Source organism: Odocoileus virginianus, chromosome 18, assembly GCF_023699985.2.
Source record: "Odocoileus virginianus isolate 20LAN1187 ecotype Illinois chromosome 18, Ovbor_1.2, whole genome shotgun sequence".
In the NCBI taxonomy this organism is placed as follows: domain Eukaryota; kingdom Metazoa; phylum Chordata; class Mammalia; order Artiodactyla; family Cervidae; genus Odocoileus; species Odocoileus virginianus.
In genome coordinates, this window is record NC_069691.1 from 5,432,571 (window position 1) to 5,453,813 (window position 21,243).

The 21,243-nt window shown below is 40.3% G+C and overlaps 1 long non-coding RNA gene across 1 annotated transcript; it reads right to left on the reverse strand.

Annotated features, from left to right (window-relative positions):
• Positions 1-6,042: 6,042 nt before the first annotated feature.
• LOC110122595 (uncharacterized) lies at positions 6,043-20,785 on the reverse strand. Its single transcript, XR_011492678.1, has 4 exons — positions 20,375-20,785; positions 19,615-19,703; positions 7,603-7,721; positions 6,043-6,116 (listed from the first exon to the last, which is right to left on the reverse strand). It is a non-coding gene; the product is annotated as an uncharacterized lncRNA (long non-coding RNA).
• Positions 20,786-21,243: the final 458 nt, after the last annotated feature.

A 21,243-nucleotide genomic window follows, 5' to 3' on the forward strand; every position in this document is an offset into this window, starting at 1 on the left:
CAAGGTAGCTTTTTCTTGTATAAACTTGTAGGTTTTAATTTTGATATTAAGGACCAATAGTTTTTATTAATTAACTGTGTTAATATTTTCCATCATTATTCTTTGCTGGCCTCAAGGAGTTCATTTAGAAACCACAATGATGGTAAACCTTAATAATGAATTAAAAGCAGGGGACTAGGATGTACTTCTGTACCACTTTTGTTGTTTAAAATAAGAGGTTTTTCTATAGTTGCATGAGTAATATCCCACTTGTAATGAGGACCTAAACCTGGCACTGTTACCAGAACACCGCATTTGGAATCAACTCCCATCAGGTTAGGATCCCGGGGTGATTCATAGTTATCATTTGTGTATGGCCTTGGGCAAGCTTCTCAGTCCCTCGGGGTCTGTCTTCAACCGTCAAATTGGAATAAAAATGCCTATCTCATAGGACTGTTGAAGAAATTAAACGAGTTGCCTTTTTTCTTTTTTTTTAAGAATTCAACATTTGAACAATTTTAAGAAATTTGAGATTTTTGAAACAAAGTTTAAGAATTTTTATCAATTTTTGAGATTTTATGTTGAGAATTTAACGAGATGCTGCTCACAGTTTCTTTGAGAAACTGCCATTTGAGTCTGAGTTGGGCTAACCACTGAACTCACCTGCTGGTAATTACTTGTGACTACCTTGGGCAATGAAGAGATGTTCTCCAGAGTGAACTAAAGCTTATACATCAGTGACTGGCATGGTCAGCAACCCCAGTTTAGTCTGTTCAAGTGCATCTGTGAATCTTGTAAAGTCAGGGCATCTTTCCATAGAAATAACCAGACTGAAGTGTCAAGTTTTGAAAAGGCAATTTCTTTCCTTTTTTTTTTTTTACTTTAAAAAAATTTATTTTAATTGGAGCTTAATTACTTTACAATATTGTAGTGGTTTTTGCCATACATTGACATGAATCAGCCATGGGTGTACATGTGTCCCCCATCCTGAACCCCCCTCCCACCTCCCTCCCCATCCCATCGCTCAGGGTCATCCCAGTGCACCAGCTTTGAGTGCCCCATTTCATGCATCGAACTTGGACTGGTCATCTGTTTCACATATGGTAATGTACATGTTTCAGTGCTATTCTCTCAAATCATCCCACCCTCGCCTTCTCCCACCAGAGTCCAAAAGTCTGTTCTATACATCTGTGTCTCTTTTGCTGTCTCACATATACAGTCATTGTTACCATCTTTCTAAATTCCATACATATGTGTTAATATACTGTATTGGTGTTTTTCTTTCTGACTTACTTCACTGTGTCTAATAGGCTCCAGTTTCATCTACCTCATTAGAACTGATTCAAATGCATTCTTTTTAATAGCTGAGTATTATTCCATTGTATATATGTACCACAGCTTTCTTATCCATTCATCTGCCGATGGACATCTAGGTTGCTTCCATGTCCCGGCTATTGTAAACAGTGCTGCGATGAACATTGGGGTACACATGTCTCTTTCAATTCTGGTTTCCTCTGTGCGTATGCCCAGCAATGCGATTGCTGGACCATATGGCAGTTCTATTTCCAGTTTTTTAAGGAATCTCCACACTGTTCTCCATAGTGGCTGTACTAGTTTGCATTCCCACCAACAGTGTAAGAGGGCTCCCTTTTGTCTGCACCTTCTCCAGCATTTATTGTTTGTAGACTTTTTGATAGCAGCCATTCTGACCAGAGTGAGATGGTACCTCATTGTGGTTTTGATTTGCATTTCTCTGATAATGAGTGATGTTGAGCATCTTTTCATGTGTTTGTTAGCCATCTATATGTCTTCTTTGGAGAATTGTCTGTTTAATTCTTTGGCCTATTTTTTGATTGGGTCATTTATTTTTCTGGTATTGAACTGCATGAGCTGTTTGTATATTTTTTAGATTAATTTGTCAGTTGCTTCGTTTGATATTATTTTCTCCCATTCTGAAGGCTATCTTTTCACCTTGCTTATAGTTTCCTTCATTGTGCAAAAGCTTTTAAGTTTAATTAGGTCCCATTTGTTTATTTTTGCTTTTATTTCCATTACTCTGGGAGGTAGGTCATAGAGAATCCTGCTGTGATTTATGTGAGAGGGTTTTTTGCCTATGGTTTCCTCTAGGATTTTTATAGTTTCTGGTCTTACATTTAGATCTTTAATCCATTTTGAGTTTATTTTTGTGTATAGTGTTAGAAAGTGTTCTGAGGTCAAGTGAAGTCACTGTCGTGTCCTACTCTTTGCGACCCCATGGACTGTAGCCTACCATGCTCCTCCATCCATGGGATTTTCCAGACAAGAGTACTGGAGTACATTGCAGGTGGTTGGTCAGTTTTCCCAGCACCACTTGTTAAAGAGATTGTTTTTCTCCACTGTATACTCTTGCCTCCTTTGTCAAAGATAGGGTGTTCATAGGTGCATGGATTTATCTCTGGGCTTTCTATTTTGTTCCATTGATCTATATTTCTGTCTTTTTGCCAGTACCATACCGTCTTGATGACTGTGGCTTTGTAGTAGAGCCTGAAGTCAGGCAGGTCAATTCCTCCAGTTCCAGTCTTTTTTCTCAAGATTGCTTTGGCTATTGGAGGTTTTTTAAATTTCCATACAAATTTTGAAATTATTTGTTCTAATTCTGTGAAAAATACCACTGGTAGCTTGATAGGGATTGCATTGAATCTATAGATTGCTTTGGGTAATATACTCATTTTCATATATTGATTCTTCCAATCCATGAACATGGTATATTTATCCATCTATTTGTGCCATCTTTGATTTCTTTCATCAGTGTTTTATAGTTTTCTATGTATAGATTTTTTGTTTCTTTAGGTAGATTTATTCTCAGGTATTTTATTCTTTTCATCGCAGTGGTGAATGGAATTGTTTCCGTAATTTCTCTTTCTGTTTTCTCATGGTTAATGTATAGAAATGCAAGGGATTTCTGTATATTAATTTTATATCCTGAAACTTTACTATATTCATTGATTAGCTCTAGTAATTTGCTGGTGGTGTCTTTAGGGTTTTCTATGTAGAGGATTATGTCATCTGCAAACAATGAAAGTTTCACTTCTTTTCCAATCTGGATTCCTTTTATTTCTTTTTCTTCTCTCATTGCTGTGGCTAAAACTTCCAAAACTATGTTGAATAGTAGTGGTGAGAGTGGGCACCCTTGTCTTGTTCCTGACTTTAGGGGAAATGCTTTCAATTTCTCACCATTGAGGATAATGTTTGCTGTGGGTTTATCATATATGGCTTTTATTATGTTGAGGTATGTTCCTTCTATGCCTGCTTTCTGGAGGGTTTTTATCATAAATGAATGTTGAATTTTGTCAAATGCTTTCTGTGCATCTATTGAGATAATCATATGGTTTTTATCTTTCAATTTGTTAATGTGGTGTATCACATTGATTGAGTTGCAAATATTGAAGAATCCTTGCATCCCTGGGATAAAGCCCCCTTGGTCATGATGTTTGATCTTTTTAATGTTGTTGGATTCTGTTTGCTAGCATTTTGTTGAGAATTTTTGAAGTGGTAATTTCTAAAGAGACTTTCAATTGCTTAGCAACTCTCGTAGAGGTGCTACAGACTTGTTACTGTCCTGAAACCGTCTGCTGGCAACTGGCATGCATCTGCTCTACACAGCATCTCTCAGCTCTGGAAAAAAGATGCTGACAATGTCAGCAAATGGATTTCACCTTAACAGGTTAGATTGGGAGGACACTGTTCATCTCTTACAACAGGGGTCCCCAGCCTCTGGGATCTGATACCTGATGAGCTGAGGTGGAGCTGATGTAATAATAGAAATAAAGTGCACAATAAATGTGCTTGAATCATCCTGAAACCATCCTCTCCCTCGTCGCCTCCCCAGTCTGTGGAAAAATTATCTTCAATGAAACCAGTCCCTGGTGCCAAAAAGTTTGGGGACCAGTGTAACACTGATTATTCAGACTGTTCTCTCTAGTAAGAAAATGTGTGTTTCAGTATCCCTTAGAGTTTGGGTGGTGTATATCTCTTGCAATTTTAAAGGCTATATTATGCATTTTACCCAAAAGGGAATGTGCTATAAGGCTTGCACAACTTCTACCTGTTCTGTTAATTGTCAGTGTTAGCATTTTTTGGATGCATGTGGCCATTGCCCTTGCTGTGAGCAGAGCATAATACTATTTCTTTATTTTACTCACTCTGTGTCTAGATGGAGAGGTAACCAGTGTAACAACCCAGCTTTACTGTATGCTGCAGAACTGATAAGCAAGCAAGAGCCAACATGCAAAGCCACTTACAAAAGTGAGGCTGGAGGGTCCAGGAATCAAACTAGTGTGTTGTTTTATACATACAAATATCTTTATAGATCTATGTCATTAAGGGCTATAAAGCTTAAAAAAGAAAAACGCTGCAAACCTCTTCATTTCTATTTTTGGTGTATTTCCCTTAAGTCTCTTTCTGAGTATATTCACATGTGAGCACTGCACTCTTTTGACTCTAGTGTGTTCCACTCTTCACATTTAGCTATCACAAGTTCTTTCTCCCCATCTGCATAGTCCTCATTTATTTTTATTGGTTCCATCAAATGATACACCACCATTTATTAGACTACTTCTGCAGTGTTGCATGGTTTTTTTTAAACTACATTGTCACTAATAACTACTATTGCATTAAGTATTTCTATAGACAGAAACTTTTTCTTCTTTTGAACTATTTCTTTGGTATAACCTTAAGGATAAGATTGTTAGATCATAGGCTGTGAATGTTTTATAATTCTATTTTTCATGTCTGTAATTGATTTTCTTATTTGCATAAAAGTAAAATCTGTTCCCTCCACCCAACACAAGCATCTCAAGCAAGAGTTTTATTTTTATCAAGCATTTCAGGTGTAATATTTCCTGAGAATGTTTTATATGGGAAAATGAAAGAAAGGAACACACTGTTTCCTTTTTCATAATATGAACCATCAGCTCTCAAGTTGAGGCCTATGTGCCAAAACCTATGCCCTTCTGGTTTTCTTTCTGATATTGTATGAAGTGACCCATATCTCACTTCAGCGTAAAAGACAGTTGATGAGAAAGACAAAGCTCTTGTTCTTTAGGTGAGTGATTCGTTGGTTGATTGCCTAGAGTTTTCCACTTGGGAGCAAATTCCTTCTGTGGTTTCCAGAGCTTGAAGAGACATTAGTTTGCTTTTCAATTTATGTGACCATTCTACTGAATCCAGTGCGCAGCACTCTGCAATTGTGATAGCTCTGATACACAACTTCACATTTGGAATGTAAAGTGCAACCATTCTTAATAGTTTGGCTTAATGGCCACTCTTTTCTTTCCCCTATGGTTTCTTGAATATTACTTTTTTTAAGCAGACAGCCGTTCTAATGCTACCACCTTCTCCATTTAACATACTCTCTGCAGTGAAAATCCTTTTAAAAACAACTATAGTCCCTTGGAAAGCAAATCACTCCATATGAAAAAACATTGATCTATGGAAAAAAATGACCCAGTGAGTGCTAGTTTGAAATTTTTGTTGTTTTTTTTCTTCTCCTCTAAGAAAAGTGAGCATGATGAATAAGAAAATGCATGAGTAAGTGATCTGAGCCATGGGGGAAAGCTGTTGTGACCTTCAGGATGGCTGTTTGTAAGGTCCCTGGCAGACCATCACTTGTATATTTGTTTTACTTGAATGACTAGATGTTGAATTAAAAAAAAAAAAAACCCTTGTTTTATAGTTTTTAAACCTTATGAAATTTCAGGTCACTTCTAATTCCTTTTCGTCTTTCACCACTTTGGCTCATCCCAGGAACCATACCCTTCCTGAATCGCTCGCTCCTCAGTGCTATCTTCCAAGATGAGTAAAGTAAGAGTTCTTACTGTCAGCTCTTGGGGTAGAGGGGCAGCATCCCTGATTCTGTTACCAGGGAAACCAGTATCGGCTGGGTGCAAAAGGTAAAAGGTTCAAACATTTTATTTGAAATAATGAAATAACCAAACCCATAACTCCCCCTCCCCCCACCACCTATTTAATGTCAATTTCCATGGAAACAGGAACAGAAAAGCCAGCAACTGACAGTAAACTCACGTGTCTCCCGGTGGCAGACATCCTTTTGATATCCTCAGATGTCAATTTGCACAATCCCATGATGTATCCTTGGGCTGGAAAGACTTTTATTTGAAGAGTGAATAAAATAGAATTCACTCAGCCAAGATGTCTGTTCTAACCTTTTATCAAACAAATGATAACTCAGGAATATGGTTCAACTGGTTATTATTGCTTTCCATCATTGCCACTTCGACAATGTGCACATCTTGTCTACCATGTTTATCTTCCTAATTTCTGGACTAATGCTTAGCAGCAATGATAACTATCTCCTAGTGGCTGTCATTTATTTTATCAGCTATTTTGACACTCAGAATATATGAGCTTTTCATACCTTCAGTACATAGAATGTAAATCCTGGTGTTGTTTTTAGCCTTTGCCTATACGTTTGGTCATGCATGCCTTCATGCTTAGTCGCTGCCATCATGTCTGACTCTTTGAGAACCCATGGGCTGTAGCCTGCCAGGCTCCTCTGTCCATGGGATTCTCTAGGCAAAAATGCTGGAGTGGGTTGCCATGCCCTCCTCCGGGAGAAATTCCTGACTCAGGGATTGAACCTGTGTCTCCTGCATTGCAGGCGGATTGTTTACTACTGAGCTACCTGTGAAGTGTACATTTGGTCATATTATCTACTAATTCATACCCATTTTAGATGTTTTCCCTTCTAAAAGATGTGGGCTCTTAGGATGAAGTAGTTGGAAATCTTAACATACACATCTAAATAATTGAAAAGTTCTAAGTTGTCCCTAGCATCTGTGGAGCTGAATCCCCCACAAGTAAGGGCAATACTGTTTTTAAAAATGCCTCCTCATGGCTGCAGTTCGATTGAACATTTCACCAGAGAATGGTTACTTTTTAGTAATGTGAAAAAATTAGTAGAAGGGACTCTTTAAAAGGAACAGAGTGCTTCAGAGTGATTTCAGCTCTCATTGTTGCTGTGTAGCAATCCTGGATCACTTACAATGTGAGTTTTTGCCTCTCCAATCGGCTTTTGTTAAAAATATGCTTCAGGGTCCTGTCAACTCCAGGCTTCTCTACAAACATTGGTGGTGGTGGTGGTGGTGTAGTCACTGCGAACATTAGACTTACTTTGTTTAGATTAGGTCGACTAGATGTTCACTATTTAAGTTTTAAACCTCAACAGATTTTGTACTCGGTAAATATCCATTTCTACCTATTAATGGCGGTATGAAATGTAAACTTAAAATTCTTTGGCACAAACCTGCCTGATTTATAAAATGCATCTGCGGAGCAGTAACCCTCTATGACAAGTTTTGCCGGAGACCACTCGGCCCTCATCAGCCACATTCCTCTCAGCATCCATGGCTAGGGGAAGCTTTCTTTCCTGTTAGCCACAACTCAACACGTTTTCTTAGGGTGAAGTGTTGAAGAGTGGTTGGTTGTTGGTTGAATGACTCACACAAGAAAAGTGCTGAAATGGATTTTGGTGCTGGCCCTCCACCCCCTCCTGAGGGCAGAGAAACATGAAGATAAATCACCAGTTAGCCAATATTTTCAAAATCTTAAAGACATTAAACTTACCATTTTCTCTGCTCCTCCTCCTCTTCTTCCCTCAAATCGACTGTGCAGTGGGCGAGGATGACATCCCACCTGGCTTGTCTAAAGCCCTTTAGAGGCAAGTACAACTTCTTTGAGGTAGACTGGGAGATACAGAGATGTGTATAAATAAGTCTTTGATTTGATTTAAACAGAAATTTCATTGTGTGTAGTGTGTGGTTCCTTATGTCGGCTCTTGACAGCCGTTCAAAAGCAGGTTATTAAATATCTTGCCTTGAGTAAGTGCAAGAACTTTTGGAATAGCTTCTTGGCACAGTCACAAAAATATCAGTGACTATCCTGTTAGAATGGGAAAATTTTCTCCCGGAGTTTCCATAGGCTATTTCACAAGATTTTCCTGTCATCACTGTCTGTATTCTGAACAACTCTAGTTTATGACTGCTTTGGTTTTAGGAATTACAATTCTATACTTTGCCAGTGATTGAAATCCTTAGAGTCATTCGGATCCCCATGTCAAAGATTCTGGCATGTGAGGAAAATCATAGAAGAAATGAATGCTGATCAAACTCTAGTGGATAAAAATAAACATTAGAGTAAACCCTAAAGTCAGTAATGAGTTATACTTTATTTTCTGAACTTTAAATAGAAAAAAACGCAGAGACATGTAGTCGTGTAAGCGATACTGCCTGGTGCACTTTTTATTGAGTCGTAATGTTATTTTAATCACCAGTAAAATCCCAGAGCAAATGTGTATCTGCATCACACTCCATAACAAGAGAGGCAAGGGAAACCAGCTTTCTTTCTCCACCCCTCCCCGCCCCCCTAGCTTGATTAGAAAGTTTTTCTCCATCCAGGCTTCAGTGGAAGCATTTGCTACCTAAAAGCACTAGACTTTTTAAAATGCAATGTTTGAAATAATAAAGGTGGAAATAAACATATGGACAGGCCCCCAAACTCCAAGTTTGCTCAGCTTGACAAAACAGATAATAATGTGCCTTTTAAATATGTGAAAAGTAAGAGGATATTTGTTAAAAGCTATTTACTTCATTCAACAAACATTTACTATGTACAGGTCACTCAGGTGCTATTTAAAGGACATGACTGCACTATGGATAACATTTATTAGGACATATATTGGCATACAGTAGCATGTCAGGTACTTCTTACTCTATTTGCCATATTTTATTTTAAAATAATAAGACGTGGTTTCTGTCCTGATGGAACTGCATCAAGGGCCAGGTTTAGGGTGAGGTGAAGAATGAAAGTTTAAAGTGATGCCAGAAATCTCAGTGATCAAGATAAGTCATATTTTACTACAATAGTTAAAATATCAAAATTGGAAGCAGCATAAATGTCCATCAACAGAGGAATGGATAAGGAAGATGTGGTACATATATACAATGGCCTATTACCCATAAAAAAAGAATGACATTGTGCCATTTGCAGAGATGTGGATAGACCTAGAGAGTGTCATACAGAGTGAAATAAGTCGGAAAGAGAAAAACAAATTATTACAGGTTAATGCATACATGTGGAATCTAGAAAAATGATGTAGGTGAACTTATTTGCAAGACAGAAGAAATGGACACACCTGAAACCTAACAGCTCTATGCTAACTATGGAACACTTGGTGCTGATTCAGATAACGTTTGGAGGATTTACAGAATCTAGAGTATGTACTCCTGATTGGGGTTCTTTGCTTCCTAGTTAACTGCCTCTGGAGTAAGGGTTCTGGAGTAGGGTTCATGCTAACTCAGCAACCGGGGAGATTGACATTAACCTACATGCACATATGGAACACTGACTTTATTGAAGTCTCTCCCTTCACTTCTTTAACCAGGCAGCAACCTTAAACCCAAGTAGAACTCTGTTCTTTACAAGGTGCTGAATTGAAAGAGGGTAGGAGTCTCCAAGGGAGAAGGGCAGGGTTAACACTTGAGCTTGCGTGGACACCAGGGGCCCATCCAGGAGGAGTCAGGAAAAAAGCAAAAAGGCCTGCACTGACTTTTGACTCCCACTAAGTGTTTTTAAATCAGTATTTCCCAATCTTCTTCAGGTTGTGGCACATACAGAGAAGGAAAAATTCATTAGATGTAATGGGGAAACACAGAAGACTCTTGAGAGTCCCTTGGACAGCAAGGAGATCCAACCAGTCAATCCTAAAGGAAATCACCCTGAATATTCATTGAAAGGACTGATGCTAAAGCTGAAGCTGCAATACTTAGGCTACCTGATTCAAAGAGTCAGCTTGTTGGAAAAGATCCTGATGCTGGGGAAAATTGAAGGTGGGAGAAGGGGACAACAGAGGACATAGTGGTTGGATGACATTACTGACTCAATGGACATGGGTTTAAACCAACTCTGGGAGATGGTGAAGGACAGGGAAGCCTTGCGTGCTGCAGTCCATAGGGTCACAAAGAATCAGACACGACTTAGCAGCTGAACAATAGGGGTGCTGCTCCCTTTGTCTCCTTATCACATCAGTTCTTTTCAAAATAATTTCATGCCAGTTGCCTCTGTTTCTTCACCTTCAGACTCGGCAGGCTTTTAATCCCAGCCACGCCACAGAAACTGCTTTTGATGAGGTCATCGATACGCTCCTCACCAAATCCATTGGCCAATTCTTCATGTTTTTCTTGTTTGACCTCTCAGCAGCTTTTTAAACCCATTGATTACTCTGTCCTAGAAACACTCTTTTCTTGACTTTGGAGACAGACAACAGGTTGCTTCCTGCCTCTCTGGAAGCCAGCTTCTCCTCCCTGGCACTCCCTGTTTCTTTACTCCCTCCAGCCACGCCTGCCTTCTTTCTGTTTCTGACACATGCCAAATGCGTTCCAGTTTGTCCAATACCTTTGTACAAACTATTCTGCCTCCTTGATTGCCACATGGAGAGTCCTGACCATCCGGTTCAAATATCACTATCTCAGAGAGTCTCTGAGCTCATGATCTAAAGTTATCCTCCACCTCATCTACTTCTATTATTGTTTAATATTTTCACAATTTGTCTTAAGTCCTTTTCTGTGAACTTGTTTACTATTTTTCTTTCTCCTCAAGACTGTGAACTCCTTAAGAGCAAACTCAATATCTGCCAAACTGAAGATACCTGTGAAGGACTTTCCTGGTGGCCCGGTGGTTAAGAATCTGCCTTCCAATGCAGGGGATGCAGGTTTGATCCCTGATCGGGGAACTAAGATCCCACAGGCTGTTAAGCCTGTGTTCACCCTAACTACTGAGCCTGTGAGCTCTGGAGCCCACAGACCACAGCTAGAGAAGTCTGGGTGCCCCCACCAAAAGACCCTGTGTGCTGCAGTGAAGACCTGACACAACCATATAAATAAATATGAAGATACAAGTGTGACAGCTAGCCCCCAAGATGGCTTCCAGTTATCTTTGCCTCCTGGTACTCAGGCCCTTGTGTTTCCGGACTAACTTGTGTTAGTATGGGACTTTCTGCCTTGGCCTTTTGAGTGGCTTCCTTTGGGGGAAAGTAGCTGCCATGTTGTGAGGTCACTCAAGTAGCCACCCCATGGAGTAACACTGAAGCTTCTAACAACCAGCATCAGTTTGCTAGCCATATGAGTGAGTCATCTTAGAAGCAGATCCATAAGGCCCAGTCCAACCTTTGGTTGACTTCAGCCCGCCAGTATCTGACTACAACCTCGTCAGAGACCCATAAACCAAGCCAGAACTGCCCTGCCAAAAGAAAGGAAAGAAAGAAAGTGAAGTTGCTCAGTCGTGTCCGACTCTCTGTGACCCCATTGACGGTAGCCATCCATGGGATTTTCCAGGCAAGAATACTGGAGCGGGTTGCCATTTCCTTCTCCAGGGTATCTTCCCAACTCAGGGATTGAACCCAGGTCTCTCACATTGCAGGTATACTCTTTACCATCTGAGCTACCAGGTCAATAGTCCTTTACCATCTGAGCCACCAGGTAAATAGTCAAGCCCCAAATCCCCCAAAAAAACAATGAGAGATAACAAATGAGTATTGTTAAAAGCCATTAAGTTTTGAGGTCGTTTTTTATGCAGCATTAGATAATTAATACAAATACCTATATTTTAGTTACTTGAGGAGGCTGCTCAACCTAGCAACTAAATTCCTGCTCCTCACTTAAGCAAATTTGACTTCACTGTGGATCCACAAAACATCACCAGCCTGTCAACAAGTGGTTATTGATCACAAGCTACATAGCAAACACTGCTAAAGCAGTTAGAGATGCAGAAATGAGCAAGTTATGACCCGGCTCTCATAGCTCTTGGTATAGTTTGGAAGACAAAAGCTCTTGATATAACTTAGGAGACAAATAAGAGCATGTGAAAAGTCAAGGACATAAAATAGAGATTTCAAGATGATGATTTCAGAGGAAAGCAATGGATCTCAGGATCTGCTGACCATGAGAACTTTTCATGGTAGAGATGGTGGGGTACCTACATGAAAACATGGCCTAGATCTAGAATACTTGTGATTCTCAAATGTAAGAGTGCATCAGAACCACCTGGAGAGCTTGTTAAAAACTCAGATTTCTATTCCCAGAGCCTCTGATTGAGTTAGTCTGGGGTAGGGTCCACGAGTTTACATTTCTAACTAGTTCTCAGATGCTACTGCTGATGCCCGTCCAGGGACCACACACTTTGAGAAGCCATATTCCTCTAGATACCTGCTACTCAAAGTGTGGTCCACACACCAGCAGCATCAGTATCTCCTGGGAGCTTGTTAGAAATATAGGTTCTCAGACCCCACCCCATTCCTACTGAATCCGAATCTGCAAGTTAACATGCTCCCCAGGTGTCTCGTGTGTACACTGAAGTTTAAGAAGCACTGCTGCAGAGAAAAGGTCATGTTCCCTTCAGCAAGTTGGGTGAGAGCTTTATTTGCTGAGCACATATGAGGTCGGGCATGGCCCGTGTATATGAGAGAATTCTTCTCTACAGTCAGCCCATTTTGGTTTCATTGATTTTCTCAGGCAGACCCTTTTGTCACTCATTGATTTTTGCCGCAGCTGGAGTCTTCCTCATCAGTTCTCTGCAGATCATTTCAATTCATTTTTGAGTCATTTCCTCACCAGCTTGGCATTTCTCCCTTGGCACTAGGCAGTGCGGCTAATTGTGCTTGCCTGAGACTGACTGGTTGTGATACCACTCTGGAAAACTGCAAAGGCCACAGGAACACTGCCCTGTGCAGAAGCCGAGAGGTTTGGATGCCTTCTGGAAAGCCAGGGAATCTGAACCTAGCCAGGCTTGGGGGCCCGGTGATATTCCTGCTCTTTGCTAGGTGAGAAGCTGGTGACAAAACGAGCATGTCTGTGGCAGTGCTTTGAACACAACTGAAAAATTCCGTGCTGACTTGTGGAGGAATGCGCTGTGTTCCACTGGTGATTAGGAGACAGAAATGTGGTGACATCAGCTCCTCTAATGTTCAGCCCAAGGGTTTTATCTTGTGCCTCGCGTGCTCACGCCAAGGCCAAGCTGCTCCCACGAACTTAGGCAGCTGCTGTGTCTGCATTGTCATGTCAAGACACAAGAAAAGAAAACGCTGCCTTCTGATACCAAATTTTCCTCTTTTCTTCTCCGTTTTGTGGGTTTTCACATTTTATCCTTTTGACTGAAACCACTCGTTAGCTTTATTCTTCTGGGAGTAACATGCTCTCTTTAAGAAGCTTTCTTTTCCCCTTTTGGTCTTGATAGTCTCCAAACTCATCAAGTTGTATACTTTAAATATGTAGAGCTCTTTCTATGTCAATCTTATTTCAATAAAAGTGGCTTAAAAAAATAAGTAAAAGGTATTTTCTCCCCTTTAAATCACAACAGTCGTTAAGCAAACATTCTTTGTCTTTAGGTAGACAAACATGGTCTCTTTAAGGAGGAGAGACACATTTATTTTCAAAAAATAAACAAACAAAAATAAATGAAACAGTGTGATGTGTTACATATAAATAGTGCTGAACTTGTACAATCATTCAATTCTTTCAGGCAGAACTTTCCAAATTTTCTCTGTTCACAGCACCACAGCCCCAAAAGAAATATCTAACATTTAAAGGCCACCCACTCCAGTATTATGGCCTGGAGAATTCCATGAATGGTATACTCCGTGGGGTCACAAAGAGTCAGACACAACTGAGAGACTTTCACTTCACTTCCATTTATTAAATAGTTAGGATCAAACAACTGAATAATACTGTTTCCTATAGACTTGGTAGCCATTTAAACAAATACACATTAAAAAAAAAGAAAAAATTTTCTTAGATGACCACACTTACTAGTGGGATGTGTACCCAAGTGGGGAACTTCACAACTTCTTACATTTTGGAAGCAAGTTGGACACCACCACCCTTCATTTCCTGTTCCATAGTGATTTTTCTGATCTAAAGTTAAAAACTATAAATGAGTTTAAGCTGGTAGTTCGTACAGTGTTTGAAAGTTCCTGGGTACCTCTGTTTTTCCCTTGAAGATGTAAAATATCTCATGGCATCCCAGTGAGTTTATAGGAGCGTCCCAGGAGCCACGGACAGGAAGTCTTATGTAAATGTGAAGTATGCAACTCAAATAACCCTGGAGCCCCACATTGGGCCAATTTCCTCAAGGACTCAAATTTAGGGACTCAAACTCCAATGAAAAAATATAATTAAAAATAGAAAGTTTTTTCTGATGTTGTTGAGAGGTACTATCCCGTTCAAACTTTCACTGATTTTAAGGTTTCTAATATTACAGGGTAAATAATTTTTATTTTTGTCATAAATTTATTGTGACATACATACAGTAAAAAGAACGTTATCAGTGAAGTCAGCTTGCTGATTCTTCTCAAAGATGAGCACTATTGACATTCATCTTTGGGCTGGATGGTTATTTGTTATGGGGACTTCCCTGTGCCATGTAGGATGCTTGGCAGCATCCCTGGCCTCTGCCTTCTAGGTACCAGTCAGTATCGAGGCCATCCAAGTCATGACAGCTGAAAACTATCACCAGATTTGTCTGCTGGGGCTAAATCACCCCCACTGGAGAAGCACTGGTCTATACTCATATAACTACCACCTTAGCGTGGTCAGATTTAGCAAAAACAAACAAAAGACACACAGTTAAATGTGAATTTCAGATGACCTTTTTTTCTGATATGCACTGTCCCAAATATTTAACCTAGTTCCCTGTATTTTATCTGGCAAGCTTACACCCCCTCGATTAAGATATGGAATGTTTCCAGAACCCCAGAAGGCCCCTTTGTTCTCTTTCCCAGTCAATACCCACACCCACAGGCAAGCACTATTTTAACTGAAGTCAGTTCTCCTGAGACCCGCACTCACACCTGCCTGCCGCCTTCCGCATCCAACCCTTGCAGCTTTACGGTTTCCCTCACCCTCAGCGACCCGCCAGCTCCCCTTTAGCTCCCTTTCTGCCTTGCACTGCACAGCCCCCTGCGCCCCCAGAAACGAGGCGTTGAAGGGGGAGCAGCAAGCGGATGGCATCTACTTTCTTCTCGCCTTTCTCACCCTGTTCCTGCTGTGATATTCCTGCTACACGTTTTCTGGATTCTTCATCACCACTGAAGGCAGAACTAGGCTGACAGAGACTTCTCTGGAGGGAAGAGAGGGGTTTGGAAGTCGTATTAGGACCGAAGGTAGACAAGCGGTCCTCGCCAGTTGACCCAGTGGCTTTGGGGCTGACTTCACCCCTAGAACCTTCTAGTTCCTCCTAAGGCCCCTTTGGGCTCTTGCATCTAACTATGGGATGAGAGCAAAACACGAAGCCTTGTGTCTCATTCTGGCAAGGGGGTAAACTGTGAGTCTCCTCCTTGGTTTTGCTCCTCTCTACCATGCTCATTTTTCTTTTCTTTTAAATGTTTATTCTCGTACAGGATTATTTTTGTTTTTCTGTACTTAATACATAAGTCTCACCTCAGTCACATTTTACAGCTGACTAATAGAAAAATTTAGGTAGGGTTGAATTTGCAGAAATTGAGTGAATATTAATGGGAGCTGATATCATGAAAGAGGTAAGTTTTTTTTTTTTTTAATTGAAATACAGTTGATTTACAATGTCAATTTCTGCTGTTTGGCAAAGTGACTTAGTTACACATACAGCAATATATAGTCTTTTTCATACTTTATTCCTTTATGGTTTATCACAGGGTGTTGAATATAGTTCTTGTGCTATACAGTAGCGCCTTGTTGTTTGTATGACAAAAACCACTACAATATTGTAAAGTAATTAGCCTCCAACTAATAAAAATAAATTAAAAAAAAAGAAAAAAATATACATTTTGTATATAATAATAGTTTGCATCTGCTAATCCCAAACTTTCAAACCATCCCTTCCCGCATCTACCTTGCCAATCACAGATCTGTTCTCTAGAAATCTGTTTCTGTTTCATGGCTAAGTTCATTTATATCATATTTTAGTTTCCACATTAAGTGATATCATGTGATATTTGTCTTTCTGACTTACTTCACTTGGTATGATAATCTCTAGGTTCATCCATGTTGCTTCAGATGGCATTATTTCCTTCTTTTTTTAAATGGTTGAGTAGAACTCCATTGTTTATATGTGCCGTATCTTCTTTATCCTTTCATCTCTCAATGGACATTTAGATTATTTCCATATCTTGGCCATCATGAACAGCACTGCTATGAACATCGAGGAGCATTGTATCTTTCTGAGTTAAACTTTTGTCTGGATATATGCCCACGATTGGGATTGCTGGATCATATGGCAACTGTATTTTTAGGGTTTTTTTTAGCTCACGTCTTTTTTTAAAATTTCTTTTTAATTGGACTATAATTGCTTTACAATGTTGTGTTCATTTCTGCCATACAACAATGTGAATCAGTAGAGATGTACATATATCTCCATCCTCTTAAGCCTCCTTCCCATCCCTATTTTTAGCTTTTTGAGGAACCTCCATGCTGTTTTCCATTGTGGCTACACTATTTACATTTCCACCAACAGTGTAAGAGGGTTCCCTTTTCTCCACACCCTGTCCACATTTGTTTCTTGTAGATTTCTTAAGGATGACCATTCTGACCGATGTGAGGTGGTATGAGTTAAGATTCTGACACCAAGAAGTGAGCCATGACCTTTGTTGGGTGGATGTTAGTCAGGGAAGTTTCCAGAGAAGGTAAAGCTTTAACTCAGATTTTGCTAAATGGTTATAACTGAAGAACTGTGTTCTAGGTTGAATTAAGAAAGTTCAGAGGAAAGGTAAATATTGTAGTATGATTCTGTAACAGGAAGAGGGTGGAGCAGAGTTATCCTTGACTGAAACCGTGGGTATTTGGGTAGAATGGAGATGCGATGGAGTGAGGGTGAGGCTTCCACACTTTCTGTGGGTCACAGGGAACCAACAAAACCTGGTCCAGTTTTTGTTTTAGACAGCTCTGTTTAGGTGGACTAGAGAGAAGGGTCAGTTTGGAGACTGACTTGGAGGTTTAGGTCAAAGGGGTCAGCTTTTCACCTCAAAGTATAAATTTGTGTACACGCATTGTTGTTGTTTTTCAGTCACTAAGTCGCGTCCAACTCTTTGCCACCCCATGGACCGCAGCATGCCAGGCCTCCCTGTCTCTCACCATCTTCCAGAGTTTGCCCAAGTTCATGTCTATTAAATTGGTGATGCTATCCAACAATCTCATCTTCTGCAGCCCTCTTCTCCTTTTGCCTTCTGTCTTTCCCAGCATCAGGGTCTTTTCCAATGATTTGGTTCTTTGCATCAGGTGGCCAAATTATTGGAGCTTTACCATCACCCAAAGCTCTAGTTGGCATTAGCTGTGGGGAGATGGGAGTTTTACTGAGGCAGTGAGGAAACAGCCTTACATTTTGAGGTAGTGGGTACTGCCAGGGAGTCCAGGCTTATTGGAAGGGGTGTGCCTCACTGTGGTGGGGTCAGGGGCGGGGGTGCCTTTGGCAGCTTTCAGCCACTGAACACATGAAGTTGGAGCAGGGAGGCATGAGTGGGATTAAAGAAAGGTGGACAGGACAACGATGGCTCACATCATGAGTCAGCCTGGGGTTGGTGGCAGCCATGTTGATGGGTTGTGCCCCCGTGGGATTGCTGGGTAGTCTCAGAAACCAGAGTTACAAAGGTTCACGTGACCTCTCCTGAACACTTGTCCTTGTTCTTATTCTCGCCAGTGTGGCCAGGCGAGATTGAGAGAACAACTGGTTTGGAGATTAAGTAATCAAGCGTTATATGGTGGCAGTCGCCTGCGGTGCCTCGTTTGATTATAGAAGCAAGAGACAGTAGTTTACAATCTGCAAAGCAAAAGCTTCACTCCCAGAAAGGCCTGACTTCCTGGTAGGGGGAAAATGAGCTAGCAGGTTAGAGAGGTCACAAGTGGAGTTGCCCCATAGGGTGGAAAACTGAAAAATGACTTGTTATATCCCTTGTCATGGGTCTAATTTGTTTAAGATCAAATCCATCTGTTCATTCCACACCCTTTGTCCTACTTCCTTGCTGCAATCCATAGTGGATTACTCCATCACTTTAAAAACTGGCTGCCCTTACAATAAGCTAATAACTTACTTTGTGGTTAACTGCATCAGGATATTCTGGAACATGACCAATACTTATTTTCTCTCTCTCTGTCTCTCAAATGAACTTCTTAGTTCATTTAGTGTGGCACATTGGGTGAGAAAAAATTGTTGAGTCTCCTTCACAAAGCACAGCCTTTACAGGTTCTGAAGTGACGCAGGTAGGGGAAAAGATTTCTGCCACTCCACTAGGCCTTCCTCTCCCAGTACAACCTACAGACATTCATTTGCCTCCCATGTGCCGTACATTACAAAAGACTTCCTGGCTCAATTGATTCCATTTATGATCTCCAAATCTTAATTTCAAATGAAGCTTGCTCCTTTTCAGGAAAGAATTATCTTCTATGCAATAAACCAGAGTCCCCTGAGGCATGCATTTGAGATGTATTGATTCCCTTAAGGTCTTCTAACCCATTAAAATATGTACAGTATTTCTGGTTAACTAATGGATCATTGGAAAAATGGGATCGCATGCAAGATATAATTCAAAGAAATGAACCGGGGGTTGTTGGCCAATCCATTCACAGGAACATTTGCTGATTGGGAAAATATTTTATTTTTTTGGCTTAATCCTTTGCCAGACCACACAAACTAGTGAAAGTTGTTATTTTTGATTTGTTGGACCTAATTCTGAAGGCACAGCAGCAATGGAATTTGTGATTTTGTCACTGCTCCTGATTAAGAAATGACTGGCTGGCATTTAAACTCAGTTGGATCTGCATAGTTCGTGGATATTCCTTCCTTGTTGAGTGCAAGCTATTGCTAGATGTTATCTTGCATTCATGCCTATCTTCTGAATGGCCAAACATTTTGGAAATTAATATTTATGAAATCGGATATTAAAATGGCAAGTGGTTTAAAGCTAAGGAATGGGTGTTGAAAGATCCCAGCACAGGCGCTCACAGTAATTTTAACATTTTTCATTACTGAGGTAATTAAAAAATTCCTTAGGGCTGAATTATAGTAAAATTTTATGTATCTTTCTACTAAGCATAAACTAATTTTCTTTCCCACTGGACAGCCTTAATTTAAGTAGGAAATATTTTTAATCCTATCTCATTTATTCATATTATGAAAAATTACAAGCCTTACTAATTTTATTCAACATTATTTCTTTCTAAACATTCTTAGATTCAGTAACTGATATGCATTTAGTATTAAAGTTTAAACAGAAATGAAAGATGGAATTTTTGTCTCACCAGCAACCTTTCCTAGTTCATTTCTAATTCTTGGGTATTCTCAGAAAAGTCATAGGTCTGAACACTGTGTTTAAGTCCCTGAAAGTCATGAAAATATTTCCATATATTTTTCTTTTAACTTTGTAATTGAGGAATATACGAAATGCTGTGTGATCTTGGACAAGTCCTTAACTTATCTAAGAAATTTAATGAACTATATTTTCTTCCTTACTTAATTCCTGAAGCAGCAAGTGAAATGCTGGTAAAGCCCTTTGACTCTTTCAAGTCACAAGGTGCCATTTTCTATCTTATGGTTCTAGTGGTATGGATTTCTGATACTTACGGAAACAGAGAAGTGAATGTAGCATACAAGAATTGGTGCAGAATCTGAGTAAAAGCTGTTATGTCTGGCTCAGGTGGTAGAGAATCTGCCTGCAATGCAAGAGACCCGGGTTCAATGTGTTTCAGGAAGATCCCCTGGAGAAGGGAATGGCAACCCACTCCAGTATTCTTGCCTGGAAAACCCCATGGACAGAGGAGGTTGGCAGGGATGTGTTTTTTAAAACCATACCTAGCTTAAGTTTTTGGCAATAACTATCATTTAGGAATGAGCTTCATTAACTAGGAGTTCTGCTTGTGTCTCTGGCACTTCCTCTGCTCAACACGCTTTGCTGCGTGGGCCCCTGGAACCCTAAGGCTGGCCCCAACCCCCTTAAGCTGGGTTGAGGGTGTAATTACCCTGATAAAATGGTGCTATCAGATTAATCATTCCAATCTAGACTGTGTTGTCCAAAAATTTATAGTTTGTGTCCTTTTTTTCTGGGGTGGGGGTGTGGCTTATCGGATTTTAGTTCCCTGACTAAGAATGGAACCTGGGCCCTTAGCAGTGAGAGCGCGGAGTCCTAACCACTGGACCACCAGGGAATTCCCTGTATCTCTTTCAAGTGATAGTCTCTAGATGCAAGTGGCAAGAGTACCCTGATTTCTATTTCCATACTGATCTTCTCAAATAGAACCACTTTAAGAAAGCAGAGCTGACTCTGACTCTCTGCTGTTTATCCACCTGCACTATTTAACTCCAACTGAGTTTTTCTGCTTCTCACCTTAGCTTACTTTTGCAGGCAGTCTGTTCCTCCTTTTTTCAAAAGTGCCATTCAGACAGCTGTGGAAAAGTGTCTTCCAGTTTATCTGTTCGCATGTCTGGTTGCTAGACTATAAAATCCCCAGCAGCAAGAGCTGGTCTTATGCACTTTTGTGCCACACCTGGCACAGAGTAGGTCTTTTGCAAATTAATAAAAACAAAAATGCCTGAGTGGGTACAGTGACTAGTTGTTTCTTTAATCAGACTTTCAATTTCCTTCTCTTGTCTTTTCTAACTCTTTTAGGTTGAACCTGTATGACTTAGTAATAAGAAAAAAAATATTTAAATAAAAATATGGGTATTTATGTTTAATTATATGGAATTGTTAGGGGAAGCCCACTGATTGAAACCACCCACCCTGGCCAGGCACCATAGTAACCATTTGCATGAGTTGTTTTAGGACAGGAGGTTCTGATAAGGAACATGGAACTAATAAGCCTCCACCAACCGGAAGAGTTCAGGAAAGATCACAATGAGACACCACATGTCCGACCACCTCCCAGAATCCTCTCTGGCTAAACAAGGCGTGCACCACCAGTCAGAATGATTGGCTAAAGACAACCCGGAAACTAATCCCATCACCATAAAACCCGAGACTGCAAGCCATGAGACAGAGCAGTTCTCCTGGGTTCCCTCACCCTCCTGCACTCCGCCCGGGTGCCCTTTCCCATAAACCTCTTGCTTTGTCAGCACATGTGTCTCCTCTGACAATTCATTTCCGAGTGTTAGACAAGAGACCAGTTTCGGGCCCTGGAAGGGGTTCCCCTTCCTATAAGAAAAGCATTTCCACTGCTGTATTAAACTATTAACTTTTTAAAAAGCAGTCTAGAC